This window comes from Ambystoma mexicanum, chromosome 10 (assembly GCF_040938575.1).
Source record: "Ambystoma mexicanum isolate Mex_15411 chromosome 10, UKY_AmexF1_1, whole genome shotgun sequence".
NCBI lineage: Eukaryota > Metazoa > Chordata > Amphibia > Caudata > Ambystomatidae > Ambystoma > Ambystoma mexicanum.
Genome location: NC_090932.1, coordinates 1520190480 through 1520204719, shown reverse-complemented (window position 1 = coordinate 1520204719; position 14240 = coordinate 1520190480).

The following is a 14240-nucleotide window of genomic DNA, read 5'->3' as shown; positions in this document are numbered from 1 at the left end:
GAAGAGAAGGAGCAATACGGGTCGATCCCCAGGTCCACACTTAGAAACCATACATAATCTATCAAATCAAAGTTGGAAGTTGCATGCAAGGCACCCAGCAGCATGTACATGCTAACTTTGGCCCATGCAATTTGCACCTTTTACAAAATGAGACACTAGGTGCATTTGCAGGCGGAGGAGGAAGAAACGTATCCCGTCTGCCACTCATCCAGCAAAGCACCTTTAAAGGCATGGTCCAGTAAAAATGTTTATTGTCCCTACGGGTCGACCATGTTTTTTTAAGCCTAAGTGGCTCGATTTTAGAAAACTTTCCTATGGACCTTACCCGAGTTTTCGTCCATTAAACGCACGCGAAAACAGGCACCAGGGAGCCGCCATTTTGTGATAATCCTATCACTTGCCGCATCGCCCTGGCTGACCTGCTTCTGCGGCACTAAATCAATTCCCCCGCCCCTGAGCCTGTCATCAGCAGACTCGTACCGCCCATTTCCCAACGCCTCAATAAGTATAAACAGACCGTTTCACAACACACAGCAGCAGATTTTCGATTCCATTCCTCTCTCTGTGTTAGTTAGAGTATTTTGTGACTCGTTTCTGTGCTCTGGTCAGCTACCTTCGCCGCTTGTAGCCCGTGTAACACCTGTACCATCTCGGTAAATTATTTTACTTTGTTTACCACACAATGGCTACAATAATGCCCTACATGTACGAGCCCGAGTATACCGAGGAGGAACTACTGGAAAGGGAAGCACGCGAAAACGATGGGGATTCGGACGGCAGTTGGCAGGACGAATCAACAGATGAAGAGCCTGGGCCTAGTCGCATGGACGGCGTCTCCACCTGGTGCACATGCAATCGGTGCGAGCTAATGCCAACCGAGGAGGAGAACTGCTGCTGCCGAGAAAACTCGGGATGCCTGGCCTACATTTCGGAAGGCGAGCCACGACCGCAATGCATCACCGAGCTGCCAGACTTCAGGGCAGCCTGCCTCACACGGGCCGTGTTGAGAATAATGATGGTGCTTATGCACGAACTTCGCGCAACTGTTCGTCCTCGTAATCCGAGTAACGAGTAAGTATACTCTGCTTGTCATGCCACTCCTATTTCATGGTCTTCTACTATATCCAAAATTACATCTACATATCATTGTAACGCATGTAAGTCGTTGAATAGTGTGCATTGTCTAGATAGCATTTGTCCGCGTAAAATGCCATTAGTTACAAGAATTGTCATTGACAACAAACATTTATTAAACTTATCTTGGTCATTTAAAAACAGTTTTTTCATTCCTTTTCACAGGTGGTACAGGCTGGTGGCCTATCGTTCCTTTACATGGTGGCTCCACGGGAGGCTTGGACACCGCGTTCGAAGAGTGATACCCGCCTGTGCCGTTCGTGCCATAAGAGAAACGTTCCTGAGTGACAGCGGTCAGTACAGGGGATTTTCTCTCGCTGTGCTGCAACCTGGCCTGTATAATTTTTAAAGTCTTGTATTTTTGTGTCATGAAAATAAGATACAAAATAAAACACCACACGTATATTTTAACAACGCTTGTTTCGATTTTTTAAATGAATCAAGTGTGTCTCCATTCAAGGATGGACGTCAGACATCTGTGCTCCGAATGGGTGAAGGTCTGGTCGCTGTGAAGCAGGGTGATCACTATCTATCTAAGCTAACACAACATATTCTCGATAATGCATGCACTAAATAACACTTGTTCAAAGTCTTTCAGTAGGTTATGTCTCTATAAAAGTCACACATATATCTATACTAACAATTACCATTGGATTATACAGGCCTTAGGGTCTTGACCACTATAATACACCGGTTGAAGTGTGGGTCTGTGCTCACAAGAATCTCTGGTATGTGGGATTTGTTATTGATAAGCAACGATATACTATCAAAGGCGGTTCGCGCCAGTGGATGAGCGCTGGCATGGAGGGCTGTCACGGGCGCGAAAGGCCAAGGTGCCAAACTGCATGTACACTTCAAAAGGTATCCCACGCCCAGGGGCCATCGGTCACATGGCCTCCTCAGACCCCATGTCTCCAGCCAGGCCTCCCCTTGAAGCAGGCCGCCCCCCTGCAATCCACATAAGTGTGTCTCCATTCAGCAGTCTTCCTGTGCCTTATCTGCACGCCCCAGGCCCCTCCATCCCACCCACCCTCTATCAAAGGCGGTTCGCGCCAGTGGATGCGCGCTGTCACGGGCGCGAAAGGCCAAGGTGCCAAACTACATGTACACTTCAAAAGGTATCCCACGCCAAGGGGCCATCGGTCACATGGCCTCCTCAGACCCCGTGTCTCCAGCCAGGCCTCCCCTTGAAGCAGGCCGCCCCCCTGCAATCCACATAAGTGTGTCTCCATTCAGCAGTCTTCCTGTGCCTTATCTGCATGCCCCAGGCCCCTCCATCCCACCCACCCTCTATCAAAGGCGGTTCGCGCCAGTGGATGCGCGCTGTCACGGGCGCGAAAGGCCAAGGTGCCAAACTACATGTACACTTCAAAAGGTATCCCACGCCAAGGGGCCATCGGTCACATGGCCTCCTCAGACCCCGTGTCTCCAGCCAGGCCTCCCCTTGAAGCAGGCTGCCCCCCTAATACCACGACATACATACGTCATTCATTCACAAACACACCCCTGTTTCTAATACTTTATAAACGACTTGATATGTCTCATGAGAACATCTTTTTGCTTTGCAAGTCAACTCCTGAACGTGGTACCTGGCAACCTCTGCGATCTACGCTAATCTGCTCGTCGTCGTGCTATCCGTGAACTTCTGTGATCGCTTAGAGCAAACCCATCAGTGTGCTACCTGTGGTCACCCACCTATTCTCCTGCAACATACTGCTCTGCTTGCTGAATCCAACTGTTTGTTGGTCAAGGTAAGGCCATGTATCCTAGTGATATTTCGCATATTTTTAAATTTCTATCTATTTGCGAGTAGAGTACACAATAGTGCTATGTTCATTGGTCTCATTGCTATTGACTTGAGTTTCCATTGCTATGCTATCAATAGATCTATTTATTTTCATCTGTGTCTATTGTCATCGAATTGCATCCTTCGGGGGTCCAGTCTATAATGTAAGCATGTTTCCTTCTCGTGCAAGACAGAACATCCAAGGGACGAGTCACATGTTCAGATTTTAGTCACATCATTTATACATTTCTGCAATTTATGCAAATACTAAGCCGCACATAATGAACTGGTATAGTTCCTGCGACCAAAACAAACCTTGCATTGATCATTGCATGATTAATTTACTTTTGTATCAAATCTTTATTCTTGAAGATTGTATAATAATGTCGATATTTACTTTTCAGATTTATCAACAATGCCTGCCTGTTCGATTAGCGGTTGCCCTTCGAAGACCCATGCGAAATCTGAAGGCACTACAATGCATGTATTCCTGAAAACTGTTGATCGAATAAGAGAACGGGTCAGACATTGCGGATATCCACTGGATCAGCTGGAAAATAGAGTCCAACAAGTCTTACAGGACAAGAGGGGTGATCGATACCACATCTGCAGCCGGCACTTTTCCTTGGACATGTACACAACATCTTGGGTAACAAAGAAGAATAAACGGCGAACGACACGGAAATTGCTCGAAAACACTATTCCAACTCTATTCATCCACATTCCGCCACCGGTGAGTGAAGTGTCCGGATTTAGCTTTAGGCCTTGCGGTAGTGTGTAGGTAGCCGAATGGATTAATTGATATTGTAGGTGTTCTATCCCTTGTAATAATTTCGATATTGATATGAATGTATAGTTTTTTGAATAATGACATTTATCAATATATTCTTTTTTGATTTCATAACCCACAAACGCAATGTATATATATGGGAACAGGGAACTGTGCTGTAGTGAGCATTTTTCAAGTATTCTGTCGCCTTACCTGGCTATTTTTAATATTGGCATTTCATTATCAATCATTAATTTACCTTTACAACTTCTTGACTATCTCTTTAATCTGAAGCAAGAACATTCTACAACCTTGACGTGGTCGCAGTTATCAACCACTTCTAGCGCGTATCAGGTAATCTTACTAGGCTAATCCTCTACAGACTTGTTTTATGCATGTCAAATAATAGTATTATTCTATCGTGTAATTATTTTACCGAATGTTTGGTTAGTGCTTTCCAATTGATATACACCTTAGTTATCGTCCACTGGTGTTTGTTTTCAGTTATAATTAGTGTTATCCATACTAATGCAAGTACTGTCTTTCAGGGAGATGCTGAAGCGTCCGCTACATCTACAACATTTCTAGATGTTCTTCACCAGCAGGAGGTATGGATACTGACAGCTCCATCGAGCATCATCATCAGAGCTGGAATTCTTGTCGTTTGATTGTTCTACACAATGTTTCATTTGTGGTTAGCCGTTGATATGTACCTGTGCTGTCGACCCCAGGTGTGTGTTCTGGTTTCACTATTGTAATCCTCACTAATGCAAGTACTATGTTTCAGGCAGTTGATGGAGCGTCAACCCCTGCACTTGATGCAGAGCCTGACATTCAAGTAATTCCAGGGGAAGTGGAAGCGGGACCATGCGTATACGAATCGGCGCAACAGCTTTCGGAAGTGCGTACTACATTTGCAACATCCATAGATATTCTTCAGCAGCACGAGGTATGGATACTGACAGGTCCATCATGCGTGATCATATAACGTGATTCCATTTGCTATACTTTCTTCCCTATTAACGCAAGTGCTGTGTTTCAGGGAGACGACGGAGCTTCCACTATAATCACAACATCCCATTTAGATGATGCAGATGTAAATAAATCGGAGAAATAAGTCGATGAAATGTGATCATATTTAGATTTTCCTTGATTCTTTTAGACAATGCATCATTTGTGGTTATATCTTTATATGTACCTGTGCGTTCGACCCCAAGTGTGTGTTATGTTTCCAATATTGAAAACCATACTAATGCAAGTATTGTGTTTCAGGGAGACGACGGAGCTTCCACTACAATCACAACATCCCATTTTGATGATGCAGATGTAAAGGAATCGGAGAAATAAGTCGATGAAATCTGCATATTTATATTTTCCTTGATTGTTTTAGACAATGCATCATTTGTGGTTCTCTTTATATGTACCTGTGCCGTCGACCCCAAGTGTGTGTTATGTTTCCAATATTGAAAACCATACTAATGCAAGTACTGTGTTTCAGGGAGATGCTGATGCCTCCTCTCCAATACAACCATTCATGGCAGTCCATGCAGAGCCAGAGGTATGGATACTGACAGCTCCATCGAAATAGATCATCACTGGTCGAATGCTTGTCGTTTGATTGTTGCACACAATGTTTTAATCGTGTTTGGCTATTGAGATGTACCTGTGTGTTCGTCCTCACGTGTGTTTTATGCTAACAATATTTTGATACATAGTAATGAAAGTACTATGTTTTAGGGAGACGATGGAGCCTCATTCCATGCTGTCTATGCGGATACAGAAAATATAGTCGTTGCAGTGCAAGAGGAAGGGAGGACATGCGGAAACGAATCGGAGCTACAGCGTGCAGATGTTGAAGGTCGAGTCAAAAAAGTTGCAAAGAAAAAAAAACAAAAAAAGGTTAGTTACAAACAGTTCATAACTTTAAAAAAATGTTTGTGCTGGGGACTATTTTATGTTTTTTTCCAGTCAATTGGACTCCACTTTATCTTGTGTTTAAACTGAACATCCCTTTTCCAATCTCTCCTCTAGTTACCTGTGGGTGTCAGAACTATACATACACAGACAGTGAAGCGAATGAGAGATGTTGCTTGCCAGACCATGTACACTATGGAGGAACTATTAATTGAGGCGAGGCGTGTTCAGGCTCGAGATGCTCATGTCCAATGGCCAGAACATGAATTAACTGTGTTTGGAGAATACAGCAAAGTTGCATTGGACCATTGCTACAGTGCGACCGCACCACCACAAGAAGATGATATTGAATGTATTGAAGATAGCTCTGAAGTAGTTACAGATCAATTCACACAATCTACACCTGCCAAAAAATTGCCACCCAAAAACCTGTCGACATTGTTGTGTTCTCCCATCAATGTTGAAGTAACAGATGTCGAAATGACAGAGAATGAACCAGCCGCAGCATCCATAGACGCATCAGAACTTGATATCAGCGATATTACTTTCCAATGTGTTGAAATCTCCGCAACGTCACAGGCCGAAACAACTGTGACGCAGGATGACAGTCTAATGAAAGAGAGCAAATACATTGTATTCAACAGTTGTTTGATGGAAATTATAAGTATGCTGAAATGTGTGCATTCCGTTAGAGGGAAAGTATGTGGGAAGCCATTGATTAATGTGACTCATCAAATAAAAGGCAGTAACGTCAAAATAAATGCCGCCTGTAGATTAAATCATAGGTTCTCATGGTCTGCACAAACGATGCTGGGGAAAATGCCAACAGGCAATTTACTGTGTGCAGCTGCATCACTTTTTAGTGGCTCCAGTTTTAGAAAGTTAGAGGCTTTCTTTCAGTTTGTTGGACTCCATTTAATTTCTAAATCGCTGTACTACATATACCAACGTGATTATCTGTTTCCGGCCATTAGTGATGCTTGGAAAATTGAACAATTGTCTCTAGTAAGTACATTCGAAGGGAAACGTTTCAGGCTAGCCGGCGATGGACAGTGCGACAGCCCTGGATTTTCTGCCAAGTACTGCACCTACCACTTTCAGGACATGGATAGTAAGAAAATTGTGAGTTCGGTGGTCGTGCAGGTAACACAATGTACACCCTCAGTGGCCATGGAGAAACTAGGATTTATAAAATCAGTGGAATATCTACAATCAAGGGGAATGCACATCGACCTCATAGCCACGGACAGACACGTTTCAATTGCCAAGACAATGAGAGAGCAGTTCCCGCTTATTAGTCATCAATTTGACGCATGGCATCTTGCTGAATCAATCAGTAAGAGAATCTCGGCTGCAGGAAAAAAAAAAGGTTTTGAAAGTATTTTGCAGTGGTCCCAGTCTATCACCAACCATCTTTGGTGGAGCTCAAAAACTTGTGAAGGGTCAGTGAAAATACTACTTGAAAAATGGCGGTCACTGATGCACCACTGTACCAACGTTCACCGCTGGTCAGAAAACCTACATTTCCACCAATGTGAACATGGCCCTTTGTCCCCAGAGGAGGCAAGGAAGAAGAAGTGGTTGATTCCATCTTCACCGACACACAAAGCCATTGAGAAGATTGTTTTCGACAAAACTCTATCAAGAGATTTGAGAGGACTGACAGAATTCTGTCACACAGGAGCTTTGGAGGTGTTCCACAATATGTGCCTAAAGTACAGGCCAAAGCGCTTGCATTTTAGCTTTCGGGGCATGAAACATCGCACTCTACTAGCGGTCTTGGCCCATAACAGCAATGTTGGACGTGAACAATCTAGGACTAGGGGTAAAGTAAGGATGCCTCGCTACACTAAGGTGTTTTCAAAACGAAGTAAGCAATGGGTGATCAAACCAGTCTATGATATAATGCAGTTTGACTTTGTGAAAGGCCTTATTGTTGCTGTGTTAGAGAAGCACAGATATGGAATTTTGGACGTTTCTGTGCAGAGCAGTGATCCATTGCCACCGAACATTGCAACTATGCCATGTCCACCAGAAGCACAGCTGGTTGTGAAGTACAAATCCCGGTTTAAATAATTGCAATACGATTGTCTTTTTGTAAATAAATGTTATTGTACAGTGTACCTGTAACCCTAACCCCTACCTTCACCATCACGGGTGGCAAACAAGCCCGGTGTCATCTTTGAATTCTCTCTATTCACCTCATATATGTGTATGTATATATTTTTCTCATGTCTCATCTCATGTAAATGTAAATGCTGCGCACTGTTGCGCGCTGTTAACGGAGGGGAGGCTTGCGTATTGCAAATAATAAAACAAACAAACAAACAATAAATCTCACTTTTAACTCAACTCCTGTGGTACTTTATACTTTCCCTGACCTTCCGCCAAAAATTAAATGTCTCCATTTGGGCTGCAAAGCTCGCAGACAACGGGGACAAAATTGGGGGCCTTAGAACGCGCCAAGCGGGCCGTGGCATTTGGGAGAGAAGCCAGTTCGCATTTGCACATTGAGGCGCACTACATAGAGGGATTCTAAACTTCAAGTTCTCACAGATGCCTTTACTACGGGATGTTGCAAATAAAGAATGCGAAGGACAGCGGCTTTGATTTTCAGCTCGCGCCCAGAAGAGGCCCACAAGTCGCACTGGAAGTATAAGGGTCTATTGTTTTTTGACCTTGAGACAGGGACCATGCCGAAAGAACTTCATTTGAAAGGGGTGCGCAATAACGTAAGAGACGATAAGGCAGAAAATTCAGAAACTAGAACGAGTTTCATTTTAGTTCAGTACACGAAAAATCGTTGTCAAGAGCACGTTCCGTTTTATAGACTGCATTACGCAGAGACACAATGGAAATTTCAAATATAATGTGAGTAAATCTTTAGACGCTTTTATACCGGAATGAAGAATTAATGAATGGATGCATGAATAAATGAATGAATGAAGAGCTAGGAAAAGCAAGGAAAACGTGTTCGTAGTGGGCACATGGGCATGCAGGTCCACTGGTCTCACCGATCTCGGTCCTTGGCCCAGCCACTTTTCCCTGCACTGCCTACCTGCACTACGGGACTGTCTCTGTATCCTTTAGGACCTTTCTCCCGGCATTTACCTTGCACTTGCCACCAGCTGGCCCTATTATTTATCTTGTATTCTACTAACCATGACCAGCACTTTTACCCCCTCACCCTTCCCCATGCGCGATCTGAAAGACACCTGGCCTAGTAGGATCGTTGTCTGTCTGCCCTTGTTCCCCCCCTGCCTCGTCGCGCCTTGAAACACTTGTGTATAGGCGCTAAAATGAGTAATATTAATGAAGATCGGCTGGCGAGACTAATTATCATTTTTTTGTTTTCATAACAGGTATTTGCTCCCCTTCTGCTACTGTCATCGGTTTGAGACACCGGCAGACGGATTCTTCAATAGACACCTGCAGCTTCGTGTGAACAACTGGAGCACGTTAACCATATTATGGGACGATCGCCAAGGGCCCACATGCCCTTACGCTGTACTAGTGGCTAGAAGCAACATATCAATCTTTACGATGGACTAGTGCCTAGTTGATGGAACAGCCTTGTGGTTCACCGTGCTTCCAAAGTGCTTCTTTTAACGAAAAGCAACACCCTGTGTACCATTGCAGATGCAGATAAAAGAAAATAAATGGCTTTCGGAGTTCATATGGCAATTGCTGAATATTCTCTAAACATTTAATGTCAAATAAATGTACTTTACCAAATGTACCGTGTTGCTGTTTGATTTTAAAGTACAGTTTCATATTCCGAATTGTGGCGCGCTGTGTTGTGAGATGGTCTGTGTTGGTTTCTGGGTTCTGTGTGGAGTCGCATAGAAGACGACTGGGTGCGTTTGCCTACGCAGCACAGTAACGTCACGGAGAGAGGCAGGGAATATGAATGTTTTGATAATGTCAGGCTCAGGGGCAGGGGAATTGATTTAGTGCCGCAGAAGCAGGTCAGCCAGGGCGATGCGGCAAGTGATAGGATTATCACAAAATGGCGGCTCCCTGGTGCCTGTTTTCGCTTGCGTTTAATGGACGAAAACTCGGGTAAGGTCCATAGGAAAGTTTTCTAAAATCGAGCCACTTAGGCTTAAAAAAACATGGCCGACCCGTAGGGACAATAACATTTTTTACTGGACTATGCCTTTAACTTTCACGGCGCGTAGGTGTAAAGAGCAAAGCACTTACACCTTGGTTTACCGCCATCTTTTACTCTCTGTGTGGATGGTAAATCCAGCTATAGAAATCTAAGGTACAGCTGGGGATTTTATGCCTGCAGACTGGGCTGCAATCTGCATTTTTATTTTGATTTACATTTGAACTTTTACGGGATGAGCTGTATCCAATCCTTTTGCAAGATTTCAATGTTTGGCATGTGTGTGCCATGAAGAGTCGCTAGTGGTGGTCCAACTTTGCTTTGAGCAATGACCTTTGATCTGGTGCTTCATTTGGTTCAATCGTCACGTCTGACTTTGATGTGCTGCTGCTTTAAAGCGCCATTTTGTAAGCTGCCAAAATGATTATTTTTCAAGGATGTTCACTGGCTCCCACTATGGCAGTAGGTGGCTTTCCTTCATAGCGTGGCACCAGCTGGTCTCCCTTCCTTGGGATGGCGCCAGATGGGCCGTCTATCTAGCATGGCACCCGGCATCCTTCCTTTCCTGGCGTGGCACTACATTGGCTTCCTTGACTCACATTGCACCAAATAGCCTTGCCTTCTAAGATGTTATGTTATTTTATTTTATTTGTCCCGCGCGCCACTGCCATTTGCATGGTCTCTAGGCACTCTCGTGGATATGAAGGAGAAATAAGGAGGGAGGGAGTGGTGCGGAATTAGAGCGTAAAGACAAGGTGTTGTACTCAACTGCTGTTACTGGTAGAGCCAGAATCTTCTTGCGCCTTTGCAGGTGAGGTTTCTAGGTGGTTAGTGGTGGTTCCCCAGGGGACTATGTTTGTAGATCGGAGACCCAAGGGGTGGAGGAGTGTGAATCAGTGCACTGTCGGTGGGTTTTAGCATTTTGTTGGAGAGGAATAGAATGATGACTAAGTTGAGGTAAGCTGAGGTATTCACTTATTTATTTGTGTATGCATTTATGTTAGCCGTATTTTGCGTCAGTGGGTTGCTGTGAGTCTGTTGAGTGAGGTTTTAGAAAACAGAGAGGCTGTTAGTTAATTGTGATGTTTAGACAGATCTGCTGGGCTAGATTTGTTGGATTGGTTTTGGTTGTGTTGGAAGGTTGCTTCTGGTTGTGTATTCTTTCCATGGAAGAGTTTTGTGTTCTGTGGGTGAGGTGGTGGCAAGGGCGAGAAATTTTGGAAGTGTCAGTCCAGCCCTTTCCTTTTGATGAAGGCATTATATTTGTTAGTTAGTGTTGTTCTTTCAGGGAGAGGGTGTTTGTCTCTGTGCTCGTTTTGCTGTGTCATTCTTTGGAGGAGGTGTCAGGTCATGTAGTGGTGGTATCGTTGTGGTGGACCGTTGTGGCCTGTTAACTTCAAAGGGTTGGTTGTGGTTAGTACTCTACATGGTTTAGTGAATAGTCAGGTTTTTAATGTCAGATGGTCGTCAGTTCTGCTGATTTCTTTTGGGGATGCGTTTCACAGTTTTGCTATGAGGATACAGAAGGTCTTGGTACTTGCTTATCTCATAGTACATTGGTTGGATACGTATGTTGTTGCTTGATCTCAGCACCCTTCTTGGGTGGTAGAGGTTGGTTTTTAATAGGAGGAATTCCGCGCCCTGTCCATGCAGTGCTCTGTGAGCAGAGCAGTGTGCTTTGAAGTGGATTCTTTTCTACACTTGTAACCAGTGAAAGCTTCTCAAGGGTGGGATGATGTGTTCCCTCCTATTTATTTTTAGCCGAAGTTCTGGCGCAGTGCTTTGGTGAGTTGTAATTTCTTGATGAGGTAGTCAGGCATACGTAGGTATAGACTGTTTGTGCATTCTATTCTGGACAGTATCAGTGAGATTATGGAGGGTGTCCATTATGGGAAGCTTAGATATGGAAGGATGAATCTAATTGACTGTGAGTGATAGAAGCATTTCTGTACTTTTCCATTGACCTGTGGTTGTAGTGTGAGCTCAGTCTCCAAGAGTATTCCCAGGTTTTTAATTACTGAAGATGTTTACCATCTTATTCTCATTCCCGGGGGCCAAAGAATTGCAGTTTGGTGTCATTGTCTTTGTATGGGGGATCAGTATTGCTGTTTTGTTTGGGTTTAGTTTTAGGTTGCTGTTGGTCATCCAGAGGTTTATTTCGTTGGTGCATTTGCTGAGGGAGCTATTTGAGTTGATGCTGGTAGACATCTTGAACATTAGTTGAGTGTTGTCTGTGTAGTTATAGGAAGTTAGTTATAGAATGTTTTTTTGATTAGTTTCCTGAGAGGGGCCATGTATAGGTTGAAGAAAAGTGGCAAAAGACTTGAACATTGTGGGATGCTGCAGTTTGTCGTTCGGGTTGTTAAGGTGAAAGGAGGTGAAGGTAGTTTCAGTTCTGTTTGTGAGGATTTTAACCATTGCAGTGCAGAGCTGTGAATGTCAGATTCTTTTAGTATTTTGATTAAGGTTTTGTGGCTGATGGTGCCGAAAGCGGCTGATATACCCAGTAGAATGAGAGCTGATGGTATGTTGTGTTAAGCATTCATCTTTAGGTCGTCCCATATTTAAAGGGGTGTTCATTCTGTTCCTCCCATTGATCTGAAACCTACCTACCTCGGATTGGTCCATTAGTCCATTAGATTCCACGTGGTTGAGAATGTCTTTGAAATCATAGCTCTCAAGTATTTTGGGATGTTAGATAAGGGCCTGTAATTTGTTGGGTAAATCTCGCTGCTGGAGGCTTGGGCTAAAGCATCTAACAGAGTTGACGACTGGCAAACTGGTTTCATTAAAGGTACAGGAACAAACGCAAATAGGTTTGGCCTTATTTTCTTTAAGGAGAAAGCTGTGCCCAAGGCAAGACCATGATATGTTGCCTTCATATATTTTTCTCTCGCTTTCAATAGAGTTGATAGAAACCTTTGGTGGCACAAGCTCTTGTTATGGGGCTGTCCGACAGATTTGCTGAATACGATGAAAGCCCTTCACACTAATACAGAAATTATTAGCACTTATACTTATACTTATATTTACCAGCACTTATACCTGATGTCTGTACTTACACTTTGCACTTGCCACCTGCTGGCCGTATTTTTTATTTATTGTTTTATTTATCCTATGTATTCCATGGACTGCACTGCCGCCCCATCTCCCCGCACTTTTTCTCCTTCCCCCTTCCCATGCACTTGCACGATCTAAATGACAGCTGGCCTAGTAGGATCGTTGTCTGTCTTTCCTCTGTTCCCCCTCCCTTGCCTCGTTGCACCTTGAAACACTTGTGTAGAGGCGCGGTATAAATGCCATATCATATCATATGAGGCTAAATGGGCAACGGCAGCTCTCTATCCAAATTTGTCGAGGCCTTAAACAAGGCTGTGTTTTAGCTCCTCTTCTGTTTAGTTTGTTTATTTCAGATATTGCTTCAGCCTTTATTTCTATTTGTTATTTTCCCCCTCTACTGTGATCATATTCGCTAAATCATCTTCTTTACGCAGATGATATTTATTTTTTGTTTGCTTGTTAGCCGCTTATACAATAAGAAAATACTGTTTCAAAGCGCCCACAGGACAGGGAGGGAGCAAGGGTGGGAAATACATTAAAACACAATATATAAGAGCAGTGGGGGGAAAAGGTAGAAGCGACAAACCTACTATGCCTTGTGAGTATTCAGAACGTGCAAGTGCAGCAAAGAAGAGGGAAGAGGGAGTAAGTGCTGGGGAGTCTGAACTCATGGGTGAGCCACAGATAAAGTGCTAGGAATGTTGAGTGCTACATGGACTGGGGCCGTGGGAGGTGTAAGTGCGAACCTCCAAGGCGGAGGGTGCGCACTTGCAAGTGCTGTAGATAGACAGGAGCTGGGCAAAATTGGTGTGGGATGTCAGAGCCCGAGGATGCATAAGGGCCCAGGACACCGATTGCAACAACTGTGGGATTAGCAGAGGACGGAAGAAGGGAAGAAGGAGGAAAAGAGGAAAGTCTTAAGGAGCTTCCTGAATTTGAGAAGATCCTGCTCAAGGCACAGAGGGAGGGGGAGGCTGTTGCATAGGAGTGAGCCCACTGAGGAGAGTGAATGACCACCTACGCTCTGTTTAGCAAAACGCTTCACACACAAAGTGATGGTGCCAGAGGAACGTAATGGTCTAGAGGGAGAGTATTTAGTGAGATAAAGTTGAAGATAGTGTGGTCCCCCGGTCCATACAGCCTTTTGGATGATGCAAAGGGATTTGAATTTAATCCGTGCAGCAACCAGGAGCGAGTGAAGACATTTTAGTGCAGGAGAGATACGGTCCCTGGGCTCAAGCCCATGGATAAGTCTTGCTGCCCTATTCTGGATTAGCTGGAGGGGACGCAGAGTGGACGATGGTAGATTCAGGAGGAGGCTATTGCAGTAGTCAAGCCTAGAGAGAACCAGGACTTGGGTCACATTGAGCCTCTGAGGGAAAGTGAGAAAAGGTAAAATTCCTTTGAGAAGGAAGAGCTGAAAGTGGGACTTCTTGGCAATGTCCTGAGTGTGAGGAAGGAGAGAG